Genomic DNA, 17,395 nt, shown 5'->3' on the forward strand with positions numbered 1-17,395 from the left:
CCATTCCCTGTTGTCCTATCTCTAAATGCCCTTGGCAAAGCCCCTCTTCAGATTTCTGATAGACCCCCTTTAGGTATTGGAAGATTGTTACAAGGTCTCCTATGGGACCCTATTTTAAAGCAACATCAATAAGTATGAGATCCCTCCTCTCCCATGCAGGGCTGTATCAACCAGGCCAGCCAGGTTTTTTCTTCCTAGGGGTCTTCACCTGTAGGTGCCCCCAAACAGCTCTTTGCTCTCCGTGCTTGGTGTTTCCTGGCAGGGGTGGTTTATGGTCATCCATCAGCACACACCATCACCTCCCTCCTGATTTCACATGTGGAAGGACCGATATGTACCTTTATTGTATGGTTATCTGTATAAAATACATATATAATGACTGAGGTCCAAGTGCAGAAGGAAGTGGGTGAATCATGGGTGGATGGATGGGTGGATATATGGGTGGGTGTGGGGGGGGCTGGTTGCTGAGTCGGGATGTGGATTGGGTGGGTGGATGTGTTGGGGAATGGGTGCATAAATTGGGGTGCGGGTGGTTGGATGGATGGGAGATGGGTTGGTGCATGCATGGGTGGGCAATATGTGGGTGTAGGAGTGCAGGGGTGGTGCACGAGTTGGTACATGCATGGGTGTACGGGTTAGTAAATGCATTTGTGGGTGCATGGGTGCATTGGCTGGTGCACGCATGGATAGATGGATTGGTGTGTGCATGGATGGATGCGTTAGTGCCTGCATGGGTGGGTGCACAAGTTGGTGGAGGGGGGGTGTGTGCATTGGTTGGTGCATGAATGGATGGGTGGGTTGGTACAAACATGGGTGGGTGCATAAGTTGGTGCATGAATGAATGGATGGACTGGTGCATGTGTGGCAGGTGCATAGATGGATTGGTGTGTGCATGGATTAATGGGTTGGTGCAAGCATGGATGGGTGCACAAGTTGGTGTGTTTGTGGGTGGTTGGGTGCATGGATGCATTGGCTGATGCATGGATGGATGGAGGGGTTAGTACGTGCATGGGTGGGTGGATGCATGGATGGATGGATTGGTGCATGCACTGGTGGGTAGGTGCACGGTGCTTTGGTTGGTGCATGCATGGATGGATGGATGGGTTGGTGCACGCAGGGATGGATGGATGGGTGGATGGATGGATGGATGGATGGGTTGGTGCACTCAGGGATGGATGGATGGGTGGGCTGGTGCAGGCAGGGATGGATGGATGGGTGGATGGATGGGTTGGTGCATGCAGGGATGGATGGATGGATGGATGGGTTGGTGCATGCAGGGATGGGTGGGTGGGTGGGTTGGCGCACGCAGGGATGGATGGATGGATGGGTTGATGCATGCAGGGATGGGTGGATGGATGGATTGGTGCATGCACGGATGGGTGGGTGCACGGTGCTTTAGCTGGTGCATGCGCAGGGGGATGGATGGATGGATGGACGGACGGGTTGATGTGTGCAGGGATGGATGGATTGAGGATGGATGGATGGATGGATTGGTGCGTGCACAGATGGATGGATGGATGGGTTGATGCACGCACGGCTGGGTGGGTGCATGGTGCTTTAGTTGGTGCATGCACGGATGGATGCATGGATGGATGGACAGGTGGATGGGTGGATGGATGGGTCGGTGCATGCAGGGATGGATGGACGGATGGATGGATGGGTGGATGGGTCGGTGCATGCAGGGATGGGTGGATGGGTGGATGGGTCGGTGCACGCAGGGATGGGTGGATGGGTGGATGGGTGGATGAGTTGGTGCATACAGGGATGGATGGATGGATGGATGGGTGGATGGGTGGATAGGTGAATGGGTGGATGGGTCGGTGCATGCAGGGATGGGTGGATGGGCAGATGGGTGGATGGGTTGGTGCATGCAGGGATGGATGGATGGGTGGATGGGTGGATGGGTCGGTGCACACAGGGCTCTGTGTGTGTGCTTGTGTGTGTGTGTATGTGTGTGTGTGCGCGCGCGCGCCACCGCTGCCCGCCCGGCCTCAGCCCCCCCCCCCGCACAGATGTTGGGGCAGATGTTGGGGGCGGGCTCGCGCCCGGCGGCGCTCACCCCGCGCGCAGCGGGCACGCGCTGGGCGGGGCGCTGTTCCCCGCGCGGGGGAGGAGCCTCGCCCCGCCCCGCCCCGCCCCGGCCCCGGCGCGCGCGGGGGGCGGGCGGCGGCACCTGCGGGCAGCGCCGAGCCGAGCCGAGCCGAACGGAGCCGAGCGGATCCGGGCCGGGCCGAGCCGAGCCGAGCCGAACCGCTGCCGCCGCGGCCCGGATGTAGCCGGCGCGGGAACATGGCGCTGGGGGCGGCGTGACGGCGGCGGCCGAGGTAGGGGCGGCGGAGCGGCGCGGTGCCGGGATCCGCGCAGGGGGCGCGGCGCGGGCGGAGGCTCGACCTTGCGGGGCCGCGGCGCTGCCCGCAGCGCGGTGGGGCCGCACGTCCTGGCAGCCGGTGCCCGCCCCGGCGGGGCCGCAGCGGGCCGGGAGACAAAGGCGCGTCCCGGGCATCCCCTCGCCCACCTGAGCGGGGCGGGCCGAGACGCGGAGGGCTGGCGCCGGGCGAGCGGGGCTGCCCCGGCGGCGCTGGTTGCGCGTTGAGCACCTCGGCGGGGTTGTTGGCCGCATCAATGGCTTTTGTTGTAAGGGGCGTTTTGGTTTCTGCTCGTGTATTGCCAGAAGTTGCTCCCAACTTTCCGTGCATGCCGCTGGGTCTCACCCGGAGCGTCGCACAGCCGCTCCCGAACGCTCCCCGTGCACCCGTGCGCCTCTGACCGCTGGTGGGTTTGCACACAGAGGGTTAGAAACGCCTGCAGTCGGCTCCGTTCGTGTTTGCTTGTGCATTAAGGCTCAGGTCATCGTAGCTGAATAACATGAGCTGCGGAGGGGCTGCCGTGCTGGAATACCGCTCCAGCCTCAGCCCAGGTCTGGGTATCGATCAGACCTGGAGGATTTCCTAGCAGCACGCAGGCTGCCCGCCTTCCTCTTTGTTACACACCAGCCCTCTGCTAGCGTAAAGAAACAATGGGCATTTTATTTCTTCCCAAATACTCAGTGTCAGACCAAATGTGCTGTGATTGCCATTAGGATAAAATTCCCACCAACTCGAGAGGGGCCAGCAGCAAGACCACCCCGCTGGCAGCATTCCCCTTCATTGTAGAATTTGCTTTCAGATGCTTTAGCATCTGCAAAATGAAGGCAGAGAATTGGTACCTGCGGTGAGATAGAGCTGTGTGGTCCTTGCTGCCCAGACAGCACTTAGGGAATCACCGCTCGAGATTTATTGCCTTTATTGTGCCGGGAAACTTTAAATACCGCCACTTAGGACGGGAGTAGGAGCCACGCTCCTCTGCCCTGTGCAGAAGCTGGTGTTGGTGGCTGTGAGCGTTGCACACCTCTTGTTATGTGTAGGATGCATTTGAGGTGATGGGGAATCGCTCTGGATGTCTGTTGAGGGTGATGTTCCTGACACAGAGAGTGGGTTTAGTGTCGCTTGTGGAGCTCCCTGGCTCCCTGCACCCCCGGAGCCAGGTCGAGCAGAAGCTGTAGAAGCTTTTCTGTTTGGATTCGAGGTTCACAAAATGGCCCTTTGCATTGCTGCTTTCTTCCTGCTGAAGTGTTGCTGCTCGGTGGTTACTGATCCCCCCATGGTGAGCAGTGGCTCTCCTGTTTGTCGGTGGGGATGGAGGGACCTGTGGGGCAGGGCACTGGTGTCAGAGCTGCTGCTGCTGTGCCAGGTACAGCTCCGGGAGTTACTCACTGCGATTTACTGGCTGTGGTTTAGTCGGGTTTTTGTTTGTAGCTCCTCTCAGGTTGAGGGAAGGTCTTTGTTTAGTGTGGGATTATGGTTTTGTGCTGTCAAATGCATTAATTGGAGATGAACTGGGTAAAAACATGGTTTGAATCGAGGGAAAGGCTCACTCTCACATTGAGCGTGCTGAAGCTGAACTTTCTGCTGCTTCAAATGTGTTCACAAATGGTTTTGATCCAGGTGAAACTGCTCCTTCAATGAGAGATTAATTTCATCAGGAGCTGTTAGACCAGTCTGCCCTAGTCCTGCCTTCCCTTGGTGCAGAAGCTCTGAGTGCTATTACTCACTTTTGCAGTCTTTTAACCTTATTCTGAGGAAATGAGGGGTTACCAGTCACTGTGTGTGCGCATTGCTCAGCTGTAGCAACTGTTGAACCACTTATCAGAGGGGCTCAGAGTGGTCATTTCCGCACAGAGAAGTGGTGTTGTGAAGAACCCCCCTATAAGTCATCAGCGAATCCCCTTGGCAACACCCGTGCAGAGCCAGACCCAGTAAATCCCATTGCTCATTCCATTCCCTTGTTACTTTGGCCACCCCTGTTTGCTTCTCAAGGGCTTTATTTTCCCTCTTTTCTGGCCATCTTCATCAATCACAGATACTCACAGTAGGTGAACATTTGGCTTTCAGTGAAGTCTGAGCATCATTCTAAAGTAGAATTGTGTAAAGAGTAAGGTTCTTGCTTTCAACCTTTGTTTCCCAACTGTTATTTTGCCAAAGTAACAGTGATTTGGGCAACTCTTACTTCGAAAACTAATAATTGGGAAACAAAATTACCTCAGATTTGCTGCTGAAATAAGGGAGGCAAACTGTTCTCTTTGACATTAGTTGGAGCACGGAGTTTGGGTTTAAAGCTGAGTCGAAGGAGACTCCAGTTCACGTGGCCGAAGCCCAGGAGGTGATGCTGGCACAGATCTGTCAGGGTGCTGTGCTCTGTCGGGGAGGTATGGGAAACAGAAGAGGAAGAGTGCCTGCATCTCTGCTCCTCCTGTCTGATCACACTCAACTCTTAAATTCAGTTATTGCTTTGAAGCTGCTCCAATTAAGGATCTGAAGTGTTTGGCATCTCCTTGTTCCAATACATAAACTCACTCCGGTTCTACCGGTTTCCTCTGCAAAAGCTCCAAACCCAAGTCTGCGACATGGCACGCGTTGGAGCTGCTAACAGGTGTCTGTGGGTAACAGCAGCTGAACTGGGCATCAAATGTGCATAAAGCTCAAACAACAACCTCCTGGTAAAACACCTCCTCGGGATTCCTGCTCCTGGTGCTGTTTGGCACCACTGGAGTGGTGCTGGAGGAGTTCCTGGGGCTGTCTCTGCTTTGCCTCTCACTGAATTCAGTGGAGTTGGTCTGTTGGGTCTGCTGCAGGGTTTGGCCAGGTTTCCCTGGGTGAAACCAAGTGAACCTTCTCTTGTCATGGTGGGGTGGGATGGTCGGTGACTGCAGCCAGGTAAAACCAGAAACACTGTGATGAGAACTTCATGTGGTTGATCATAGAATCACAGACTGGTTTGTGTTGGAAGGGACCTTAAAGCTCACCCAGTTCCAACCCGCTGCCACGGGCAGGGACACCTTCCACTAGAGCAGGTTGCTCCAAGCCTCTGTGTCCAACCTGGCCTTGAACACTGCCAGGGATGGGGCAGCCACAGCTTCTCTGGGCACCCTGTGCCAGCGCCTCAGCACCCTCACAGGGAAGAGCTGCTTCTTTATTATCTGATCTCAATCCCCCCTCTTTCAGTTTAAAGCCATTCTCCCTTGTCCTGTTGCTTATAGGATGTCCTTACATCCCTCACATCTGGAGGACATACACTTTTTACCATTTTCCAATTATACTCTATTTTTTCCATTAATTCTAATCTACTCAACATTTCCATACAATCTTACTACTCTCAATAGCAATTCGAAGTATGAAAGGTGTTTTTATACAACTATTTGCTCAAAAAACGGATTACATGGCCAACAGAGCCTCAGTCCTCCTTTGCAGCTTCTCCAGTGTCTGATATGGGTTCGTCTCTTCCTCAGTCGGAGCTTCACAGGGTATCTACCTTCGCTATTGATATAAAAGTTAGTATTTTGAGATGATTTCCCCCATTCAATTCAGCTTTGGTTGGCGCTGAGGTGCACCAGAGCGCTGACTGATGCACGACTGCACTGGCTTCATTAGCAAGGGAAAAGAGCTGAAAACTGGAATGTTGCAAAAACGTGAACAACGGTGCGCAAACCCCAGTTAGTTACTTGGCCATTTAAAGGGCAACTCCCCACCTTCCTCCAGAGCAAGTTTCAGCACTCTCTAATGATATTTAATGTTCAGGTAGCTCTAATTAAGCCTTTAATCCATTAGGCCACGGAGATTCACCAGAGACTTGCTGTTAGTGCTGGTGTGTCAGCTGCCTGTCACCAAGCACAGCAGGGCTCAGCGTTGCACTTGGAGGGCTGGCCCCACAACCAACAAAACAATGTATTTTCTATCTAAATGAATGTTTAGCTGCTTTTTCTTTCTTTATTTGTTCTTTTCCTGGAGAGAAGCAGCTCCGAGGGCAGGACTTTGGATGGTGCTTTGGGGCTGAGACTTGCCACAGAGTGTGGTTCTTGTGTGGTTCAGCCATGCCTGTTGAGAGCAGCCCGGGCACAAAATGTCAGCATTGAGCCAAGTCTTGTGCCTTAAAGGTTCAAGGATTATCCCTTTCTGTGCTGAACGAGTGAGTGCAGTGACACGAGAGGCATGTGCTCCCATTGCATCCTGCAGAGCCAGCCCTGACATACCAACTCCCCTGGTTTGCATCTTTTCCAACGATTTTTTCCTTTTCCTGGGCCATGTAGGAGTGCTTCCGCTTGTGGAAGGTGCATCTGGTGGAAGTACAAAGGTAATTACGTTTCAGAGCAGACAGAGCTTGAATGTCTTTTAAAATCAAGCCAACAAAACAAAACTGTGTGAATCAAGTTGTTAACTTTTACAGGCTGGGCTGCAGCTTCTTATTTCTGACGTTTCTTATCTCCTAAGCAAAGCTTTTATTAAAACATGAGCTGTATATACAAATTAATATTTATATCTTGCAAACCACCTAAATTGGGGTCCTTGTGGGCTGTAAGGACATGTAGTGAGCCCTGTTTCCACCCTGCCATAAGGTGGTGCGTACACCACGTGCTGGGGTGAGGATAACCAAAGCACGGAGAGGAGCGGTGTGACTCGCTCCGGGGCACGCAGTGATGGCGAGCACAAGTGAAATCCCAGCTCCCATCGTTTTCCTTGTGGGCTATCCTGGCTTTGCTCTGTGTGCCGGCTCTGCTGTGGATCTTGCCGCTGGCACATGGCTCTGCCTGCAGCGGGACATGCCGCTGCGGTGTCACAGGGGTGAGGGGTTTGATTTTGCTGAACAAAGATGCTCTTCCAGAAATAGGTTAAGCCAAGGAACGTGGGTGCCAAAAATAGCAATAGAGATTTTCCTTTCTTCAACTGTGTGTTAGATTTATTGTTCCCTGCTGGAGGCAGCTGGAAGAGTAAAAGAGAGACTGCAGCTATAGGGAATAGTGGAAGGAGGCATGCACGGTCACCTCTGATGGAGGAAACCCCCCCGTGTTGGATATTACTGTTAACTTTGCATTATTGTGTGTTTCTACAATGCAAATAAAAATGTGCAATGTCACTAAACCCCTTCATTAGCAAAAGTTCTGCCGTTTTCCTAGCAATGAAGGTACCCCAGAAAGGGAATGATGGAGAGATCCCTGGTGACAAAGGAGAGGACAAAAGAAATGCCAACAAACAGAAAGTGGAACAAGTAAATGGCACAAGAATGATCCTGGTGATGGCCCCTATAAACCTTTTATTGTGACATGCTCTGCTGCCTGTGAATAACTGACTCTTCCAGACTGGTGGCAGTAAAATCTGCACAGCGGCTTTCCCCTCTGCCTTCAGCCAGGTGATTTAGGGGGTAGTTGTCAAGATTTCTTTCCTGGTATTCTCCACAGGTATTTTCATACCATTAAGTTAAACTCCAGCTTCCCCATTCCCCGAGTTGGATGCATGCAGAGAGGACAGAGCTAATTCCTTGCACTGCAGCTATTTAAGGCGCTGGGTTGAGCATGGAGTCAGGAGGCACCGTGGCTCTAATCCGGGCTGTGCTGCTCGCTGAGCACCTCAAGAGGTTATTTAACCTCTGTGTGCCACTGCTCCCCTCTGGGGAGCAGGAGGGATTGTGGCAATTGCTTTTGGAAAGCACTTTCAGGTGTTTAGTTTTAGTTCTTTTTCCAAAAGTGCAGAACTATCCGGTCCAGGATATCCATCCCAGGAGGGTTTTAGTACTTTACAGGATTATAACAACAACGTTTAATGCCTCCTTGGGCTGTTTGGGCCACGTAAATAAATACATTTAAAAGATTTATCATGACTCTCCTAGCCCCTACTCACAGAAGGGCTCTTAAGGTACAACTGAAGGACATAGAAATGACATATGGTTCTGACCATTGCTACTGACCTCCTCATAAAATGTAAGTAAAATGCCACAATGCTTAAATGGTTTTGTTTTTCAACCAAATCCTACCTTTGTCACAGAAGCCTGGGTTTGCATCTATTGAACTTGTCCCTACCTTGAGTGGAAAGACCTCAAAAGCAACAGATTTGCTGCATTTCTCCTAGGCTTTGGAGGGTACTTGGGTTTGTTCTTTACAGAAAGAGGTGATTTTCTAGGCTGAAGAAGGAGGAAGGTTTTCCTGAGAGCAAGGTGAGCACAAAGTAAATGCTCCCCAAGCTGTGCCTCTATCCCAGACTTTGAAGCATGCAGGAAGGCATAATGGTACATGAATTTCTCTCTGTTGCACTCGCTGAACCCCTCTCTTCCAAACAGCAAAACTTCCTATTCATGCTTTGTGTCACAGAGGAAAAATAATGAAAGGGCAGAAAACCCCATTGCTGAGCTGCAGCTGAGACCAAAGCATTGATGGAAAAGCTGTTTGTGGAGCACGGTGCTGTTAGTGGGGAGGCACCATCCACACCATGGGACGTGCTGGCAGGGTTTGGGGAAGCAACATTACCAGGGATTTTTTATTGGCAACATAAAGTTTAGTGTGCTACTGGGAAGTGCTCCAGCACCAAGGCAGTGGCTGTAATCTAAGCCATTGCCTGCTCTAGGAAATCTCCGAGTGCTCCCATGTTTTATGCACGAGCTTGAAATGATGCATCCTAAAGCCAGGGAGTATATTGCATCTTCCCAGCACGAGCGATACAGGCTCTGTAAGCATGTGTTGAGAGAGGCCTGGCTGCCAAAATAGTTCAGTGTTGCTATAATGGTTGCAGGTGGTGATTGCCTTTTAAGTTCTTGCTCTCTGTTCTGACGTTTTTAGGGCAGTAAATGAAGGATGGGAAGTAGAAAAGCAAACAAATTGGAAAAATCCCATGTCTAGATGTCTGTAGTTGCATTTGCGTGGCTCCATGGAAAGAGCCCCGTCCTACTGGAAGTTAGGGAGGGATTGGCAGTGAATGAAAGTAGTTATTGGCAATAGCTCTCGTGCCAAGACTGAGTTCTGATGATAGGGCTCAGCTTAAAGCAGATGGTGTAATACATACCCTGAAAACTGTTTTGGGGAAACATGTGCAAACCCACGTGCCTTGCATGCCATGGAGGATTTATTCCTAGGGGTGAGACGGGAGGAACCTGCGCTTGAATGGAGGTGAGAGTCGAGACCTGGTGCTGGGAAGCAAGAGAAACACAAGGCTCTTATTAGGGGTACAAGTGTGTCCCTCAGTTTTCATTGTGTTAGAGATAAAGTACCAAAATTGCCAAAAGTGGAACATCCATCCCACATCTGTGCTTTCCCTACCCAGCCTCTGAGGACCAGCTCTTAGCAGTGCCAGGATTCACAGGGAGAGTAAGTAGGGCTTTTTCAAGTACTGAAGAAATAGAAGGCATGAGGTGAATAATTTAAGGACTGATGCAGAGCATTGCCAGCTGAAAAGGGGCTTATGATCTCTTTAACAGGCTGACAATAAGGAGATTTTTTTCCTCTTTTTGGGAAGAGGAGTATGGAATGCGCCACCCATCAGCAGGGCTGCTTCCTTCCAAGAGAAAGGTTTGCTCTAATGAGCTTAAGTTAAAGCCTTTAAAGGGCTTCTTTCTTCTTGGGCAATCCAGTCTGAGTTTGGACATCACCAGTGCGACAGCCCCCCGGGATTGTTGTAATGTGGGAAACCAATACCTCCATGGCTCATGTTTCTTATAAACTTCTGCTTGAAGAAGCATTTTGACTGTTTCATCAGTATCTGATAAAACTTGGTATTTTGTTGTTGCTTATTTTTGTGCAACAACCTGATGCTGCTATTTGTGAGGGACCTTTAACTGAGGGTTAAAGGGGTTTTGGGTGCTTTTGTACCATTGCTTCTGCCACTTTTATTCTAATACAATGTATCTTCCTGTTTACTTTGCTCTTTGGTGTCTCTCTTACTGATGTAACAGCATCTTGCTATTGCTCTTTGGTTTCCAAGTGTGGAAGAGAAAGAAAAACAGTCAACTCTTCTGATTTAGCTAGAAATTAAACTGCAACTATATTTTTTTTTCATGGGCTTAATGGGAAAATTGGTGATAATTGCTAACTAGTACTTTCAAAAGACATTTTTTTTCCAAATGGGTGAAAGACTGTCAAGCTGTCGATCAAGGCAAAGATTGGATAATGCTCCATTCCCCTGACAAGTTTCCTTTATTATATTAAGCATCTGCTTCACTCTGTAAATCCGAGCTACTCAAAATTTGCCCTTTAATGTTTACTTTCCCCATCCTTTCTCAGTATTACTTAAGTAGTTTTGGTATAGCTGTACAGCGTAGTCAAATAGCTGTAATAATCTAAGAAGAAAATAACTTGAAGGTGTGATTAACTTCATCATATCGTGGTGGTCTTTAACATTTTCCCAACCTCTCTCCCTGTCACTCTGTGATGCTCCCACCAGCCCTTGCTGAAGCCAGTGACCAGCCCTGGGTCAGGCTCTAAGATGGCAAGAGTCTGGCTTTATGGTATGTTAAAGCCAGTGTGATCCTCCGAGTTACATGAACATTTGTGGTCCTCATGGACTTCAGCCTAGAACACAGGGCATTTAATTTTCTCTTTCTTTCCTTTTAAAGCAAATTTGGAGAGCAAATTGGAGATTTTCTTGCAATCCCCTGATCTCGGAGGCATGGGGTTTTCAGAGAAACTGTTAAAAGAGTGAGATTTACAATAAAAGCAGATACTAGGCCACGCTGAGTAGCGTCTCTCTACAGTACTGCCTGCTCTTTTCATGGGTCTGGATATGAAGCAGCATGAAACAGAATTTATCTCAACTCCAGGCACTGCTGGCATTGCATATAAAGCATCACGAATGAACAGAGCCGGTGCAAAGCAGAGCAGCCTTTCTTCCGCAGCCGTTCCCCCACCTCCAACAGGATTTGCATGTTCAAAACCATTGCCTTCCACGACACCAAGAAGGTGGGGAATTAGCATGTCTGTAACAGAATCCACTGCTCAGGCTGGGGAGAGGATGGAAAACCACTCCAGCAATGTTCCCATCCTGCTGGGAGAGGAAATACCAGTGCCAGCACTGTGCAAGGACCAAGTGTGGTATTGATTTTGATGTAAATAACACTAAGAGTTGCCATGATGTCACAGCAAAGCATTGCAATCGTCATGGCAAATGATGAGGAAAAATAAGAAATGTGGAAATAACATCTCCCTTGGCCTGCAGATAAATCAGAGCTTTAGCCCTTGATCTCCCATTGCTCACTAGCCTGGAACAGAAATCCAAGGGTTTATCATTAAGCTGAACGGGTCATAAAATCTGGGCTATTTTGGTGGTAGTTGCAGAGATTTGCAGCCCAGGCAGAGAGCGGGCTCTAAGCCGCTGGCTCTTGTGTAACTGGGTAAATAGCAAGCTTCAAATAATGCTATAAAGCTATCAAATGTAATAACTAATGCAGTCAGGCAGGAGTTCAGAGAGGGAGCCTCGCTGATGACAAGCTTGCCCATAATGACCATTAAGAGGCCCCGCTTTAGAAAGACCTTTTAATACCAAGATTAAGTCCCTTTTGCTTTACTGGAAGTCAGGTATGTGCGTCCAGCTTGGCTGACGTGTAGCACTTTTAGCTTCTGCACAGCAAGACTTTCTTCACCGTGGGCCCAAGAGAGCAAGGAGCAAGAACCGGGAACACAGAAGCAAAGACAACTCGCTTACTTTGTGATCACAGTTTAAATATTTATGACAGCACTTCACAGTGAGCTGGTAAATACATGATAGCATATTATGTAATAGTAATAGAGTTCTACACGTAGGAGACTTCACTGCTGCCCTTTCGTAGTAAATCTGTGGTGCCATCCAGAGCAAGGCCAGGTAAAGGCCATGCCTCTTTTTTTCTCCTCTGTTACTCTGTGTAAAATGGGAATTAGCTGTTTACTGGTGTTTGTAATCACGTGGGGTTTAGAATTGCTCTTCATCTCTTAGGCTAAGATTCCTGTAAAAGTTGATGGCTCTGAATTTGCGAGTGAGCAGCAGGTCTGGTGTGTGCAGGGGAAGGGATTTGGACCATCTGTTGGGTTACTTAACAGTTCAAAGCAGCTTTTGTAAGAGTTGTAGAGTATTAGAGTATGTAGAGGATACCATTTGTACTGTATTGCTTCAGAGAAACGAGTCTCAGGAAACGATGTGCAAAGTCACTTGTGCCTGGACGGGGGATTCTGAGTTGGACTGAAATTTGGGATGGGGGCATAGCTTCCTTGAGATTTCACTGCAAAATGCTGACAATGGAAAGAGAAAGCTAATGTAGAGTTAACTTTGGGACAGCCAGAAGAGTTGACTTTGGAGCAAATAAGAAGGTAGCCCATCAAAGGAGGAGCCTGTCTAGGAAACTTTGTGTGTCTGGCTATTGCCATGATTTGGTTGACATGCCACAGCAGGACAGGGCAGATCCCCCCCACTGACCACGACAGCCTGTGGTGATCCGTGCTGCCCACAGCTAATGCTGGCGTAGAGAGGTCTGTGGCTTGATCAGCAGGGGAATATAGAGGTTTCCAATTGTATGATCCCAGATTTCAGTCCAAGGACTGACTGGGTCATCAGTTCCTTGAGTTATTTTAGCATAAATACTCAAACTGAATTAAATTTGACTTATGCTCTTAAGGAGAAGTGTGTACATTGGTGTCTTGATGAATCAAGGAGAGATTCCCTTCACTCCCCCAACTCTTAAAGACAGACATTGGGAACCTGTGGTTAGTTATAGTTCAAAATTGCAGAAAAAACCCTTAGAGTTAAAGAAAAAGTAGGTTAGAGATGATTTGTACTTGGCATAAGAGTGCTATTATCTGCCATGATGGCTTTCCTAGTAGTACTGTATGTGCTCGGGAAGACACTTTGGGGGTCCGTGCCAACAAAACCCAGCCTTGGGAGAACATTGTGTGAATGGATGAGGAAACAAGCCGCCAGCACGAGCAGAGAGCCATCGGGTAGCAGGATCACGGGTGGGTGGGATGCAGGTCCACGTGCTGGGGTTGAGGGATGTGCAGGACTTGGGTAAGTTCTTTGCATGGTTACAGGGAGGTGAAGTGTACAGCAGGTACTGGATTATGTGAGGCAGACCCATGTGTGTTTACAAAAAACAATTGCTGGATGATCACAACTATTATCTTAGTCTTTACCAAAGACATCATAAGGATGCCAGGTGGGGAAGTGACACCTGCCAAAATCAAGAAGCAACAGTAGAAGTTGCTGACTTTATTTTGAGCCTTTGCATATGCAGGCAGCTCTAATTATGTATGCTGTTTCATACACAAGACTGAGCACGGTGCAGCAGTTGTTTCTTCGTTTGTTCTCTCTCAGTACCCACGGGTGGAAACTTCCAGTGCCTTGGCTGAGTGAGGCAGGAGCGCCCAGACCCACAGAGCAGCACAGGTTCTTACAGCATGAGGCACAGCCAGGGCCCATCAGCTCCCACAGTTCAGCCTTTCCCTAATGCCACATTTCTGGAGGCTGTGCTGGAAGATCTGTTAATGCTTTAGTTCATTTGGTGCATTTTGGAAAGCAGAAGATGGAGTGGGGCGTGTGGCTTTGCTTGGGGATGTTATCTTGCTTTGACCCTGGTGCCTCTGCCCAGTGAAGCTTTGATCTCGATGCAGTAATTCCGCAAACACTTTACTTGGATTCCAGACCTTGGGAGGCCATCAGGCTCCTGCCTTTAGTGGGATCTGGACCTGAAAATTTCCTTGTGCATTTGGAAAGGTGGCAGGATGGGCGTACCTTGGGTTTGAGTTTGATCCATAGGATAAGCATTACTCCAAGATGTGGCTGGGTCTCAGCTCCCTTTTATAACATATCTGGCAGCTCCAAAATCCCCCCAACTCTGCTGTCTCCCTCTTTTCTCTCCTAAGAAAGCACTGACTGCTTCTGAATTCTGCTGCTTTATATAGGCTCCTTTTCCTCCCCCTCTCACCACACGCTGCCTCTTCTCCCCCGCCCCAGTTACTAAAATCTCCTCTCCCCGGTGCATCATCTTCATCGCAGCTCTCTCATCATCCGCATGCTGAAAGCAGAGCACGCTCGAGGAAGAACGAATGACCCTGAACCCCCCTTAAGTTTTCAAGTGATTGGAAGTTGTCTGATCAAAGGCTGTGAGCGGGAGCCTCTCCTGCCCTTTGCTTCCTCCATCCTTTATCTGGCCGTGCTTTCTCCCCACTCCCGGCTTTGCCTTTCCAGATAAAAGGCACTGCCAAGTACACCGGTGTATAAACACAGACTGCAGAATTCCTGCAGTCAGGGTGGTGGGTGCCTTCAGGAATGTGGGAAGCACTTTGGTAGGGAGAAAAGAAATAGGAGAGAGAGGAATTTTGGAAAGGTAGTTAAAACAGAGAGAGGAAAAATGCAAAATGACAAAGCTCAGCTGCGTCGGCTGGTGAGAAATAGTTATCTTGATTGCTGCCGTAATCGAGTCGTGATTGAGTGATTCCAGAGGAGGCCATGAAGATGCTGCGAGGGCTGGAGCACCTCTCCCATGGAGACAGGCTGAGAGAGCTGGGCTTGTTCAGCCTGGAGAAGAGAAGGCTCCTTAAGGGGAGACCTTATAATAGACTTCCAGTACCTAAAGGGGGCCTACAAGAAATATGGAGCGGCGCTTTGGGCAAGGGCCTGTAGGGGTAGGACAAGGGGGAATGGCTTTAGCCTGACAGAGGGAGATTGAGATTAGACATTAGGAATAAGGGAACCCTGTGAGGGTGCTGAGGCGCTGGCACAGGGTGCCCAGAGAAGCTGTGGCTGCCCCATCCCTGGCAGTGTTCAAGGCCAGGTTGGACACAGGGGCTTGGAGCAACCTGCTCTAGGGGAAGGTGTCCCTGCCCGTGGCAGGGGTTGGAACTGGGTGAGCTTTAAAGTCCCTTCCCTTAAGGGGCACAGGGGCTTCTCCAGCCAGGATAAGTCTGTGACATTGGTCAGTGTTTGGAGAGAGGATAAAACCAAGCCAAATATTTGGGTCAATGCCAAATAGAAGTATTAAGAGTGTCATGGCAAGTTTGTTTTGATGTAATCTGGGCTTAATCACTGGTGTTGACTGTATTGAAGGCTTCCAGGTCCAACAAGGGGGTTGATCTAGATAAATGTATTATTTTCCTGCTTTTCATTTCCTGTATGTGGATGTACGTACTGGTATAGCTTAAAAGCAGATAAGAAGGACGAAACAAAAGGAAGAGGACAAATTAAGTGACTGCTGCCAAATTAATTATTCCATCATGTTTCAACTCGTATTTTTAAACCTACAACTTTGAACGGGAACATTCAAATTTATCATTGCGACGACCATCTTCCCATCTAATTTAAAGTCATTCAGCTTTACAAGCAGCAATTATGCTCCATGCTAACAAATGAAAAGACATGGCAACATCAGAAAAACTGATTATTCAAGCAGTCTTTCTTACATAAAATAGCTAACTAATCTCCCAGCTTCAGTCATTGAGTGCTAGTGCAAATATCCTCCTGTGAGATAACTTCATTCTCTGTACGTTGGCAGCCTGCTTCTCATCCCTGATTGCTCTCTCTGTTGTCACAGTGATAGTTTGGAGGTTAAGAAATTATTTTCTCTTCTGTTTCTATAGCTCTTCTTTCAGTCACTGCTGATTTTATCCTCTTCTTCTGTGGCCAATAAAAGTAATGGGGTTTGTGTTCTGCTCAGAAGAATAAGGACATCTTCAGACTTGCTGCTCTTCTGCTACTCTGACCATCATCCTGGAGGCCATCAGGTCTGGGGTTCTGGAGGAACCTAAATGTCAATGGGCTTTGTTGCCAGAGAGGGGTGTCCATTTGAAGGTGTCTTGGTTTATTGGCATGGAGATGTTTGATGTGTCCTGGTCCAAAAATTGAGAAGGGGGTGAGGGGGAATCTGCCAAAATATAGGAACTTTAAAAACATGATCAAAACCCCAAACCCTAACACCAAAACTGATTCTCGGAGTTTAAATGTTCATATTAAGCTTGCCAGTCACTGTAATCAGTGCAGTCTTGCACTTGAAATCTTGTTACAAGCAAAAGGAAGTGCATCTTATTTGCAAAGCCAAGAATGTATTGTTAGTGTAATAGAAATCTTAACCCCGTAAAGAAACGGTTATTGTTAGTGCAACTCGACTTCCTAGAGACAAAGAAAAGGAAAATAAGAAATCCCACTACAGAAGTAGTCCCAATAATAAGTTAAATGTTGCTAAACACCATCTGTGCCTTTCTCTGCTCACCCTTCCACTGCCTCTGGGGAAAAAGTAGGGCAGCACAGGGGCAAGTTTTTGGTTTTCTTTCTTCTTCCCTGGCTCCTCTGCAGGCATGTCTGGCTTCTTGTATGGTGCATCAAAGCCTGCCGGGAAATTGAGATGGAACCAGCAGAAGTTCAATTCGAATTCAACCAAACAGACCAATTTTGCAGGTGGAAATTGCTGTCTTGTAGAGGTGTTTTATCCCCTTTTAACCTTACCAACCCTTCTGTACATTCAGGATGCCTCTTCTCCAATAAAGCATTTCTGCTTCTAGCCCTGACCGCTCTTAGTATCAAAAGCAACAATGACAAAAAGGCAGCAAGTCCTCAGTGTCCCACGCTGCTTCCAGGAGGAGCACGGTGCTGATGGTGGCATTTATTCTTCCTTGCTGGGAGAAGCAGGAGGTGGAGGTTGGAGGTTTCTTCCTCTGGGCTCTAGGATCCGCTTGGGATAATAAATGTATTTATGTTTTCCAGCGTGCTTTTACATGCTCTTTCTTAGTCTGCATCCTCATGTTTTATCCATATTTACTGTATGTAGAGTATCTTAAACACATCGGATACTTGTTCCTCATTCTCTCTGCTACCCCTAAAACTGATTTTGTTGAGCTCTGCATTTCTTTGACTGTTGGTGAAATATTTATGGGGCTTATGCAGCGTTGCCTATGGGGGGTCCAGTAGCATCCTGTGCCCCCTCTCCAATCTTCCTGCACCTCTCTGCATGGCATCCTGCGCCCGTTCTTGGGATGCAATGCTATCCCCAGCTATTTCATGCTGTGCTGCTCTTCCTCTGCACCACCTGATTGTGCTGGGATCATCAATGTTTCATCCTCCACAGAATACCTGCCTGTTACAGCTCT

The 17,395-nt window shown here is 48.8% G+C and overlaps 1 protein-coding gene across 4 annotated transcripts in view; it reads left to right on the forward strand.

Annotated features, from left to right (window-relative positions):
• Positions 1 to 17,395, forward strand: part of PAK5 (p21 (RAC1) activated kinase 5) — a 178,017-nt gene that overhangs the window by 84,380 nt on the left and 76,242 nt on the right. The window contains exon 1 of one of the 4 annotated variants that reach the window (XM_030490254.1): positions 2,014 to 2,324. The exons of 2 other annotated variants lie outside the window; for them this stretch is intronic. The gene's annotated coding sequence lies outside the window, so the exon portion shown is untranslated. Of the gene's footprint in view, positions 1 to 2,013; positions 2,325 to 17,395 lie in introns of those variants that run through there. One more of the 4 variants, XM_030490256.1, reaches the window with a different exon arrangement.

This window comes from Strigops habroptila, chromosome 6 (genome assembly GCF_004027225.2).
Source record: "Strigops habroptila isolate Jane chromosome 6, bStrHab1.2.pri, whole genome shotgun sequence".
NCBI classification, from domain to species: Eukaryota; Metazoa; Chordata; class Aves; order Psittaciformes; family Psittacidae; genus Strigops; species Strigops habroptila.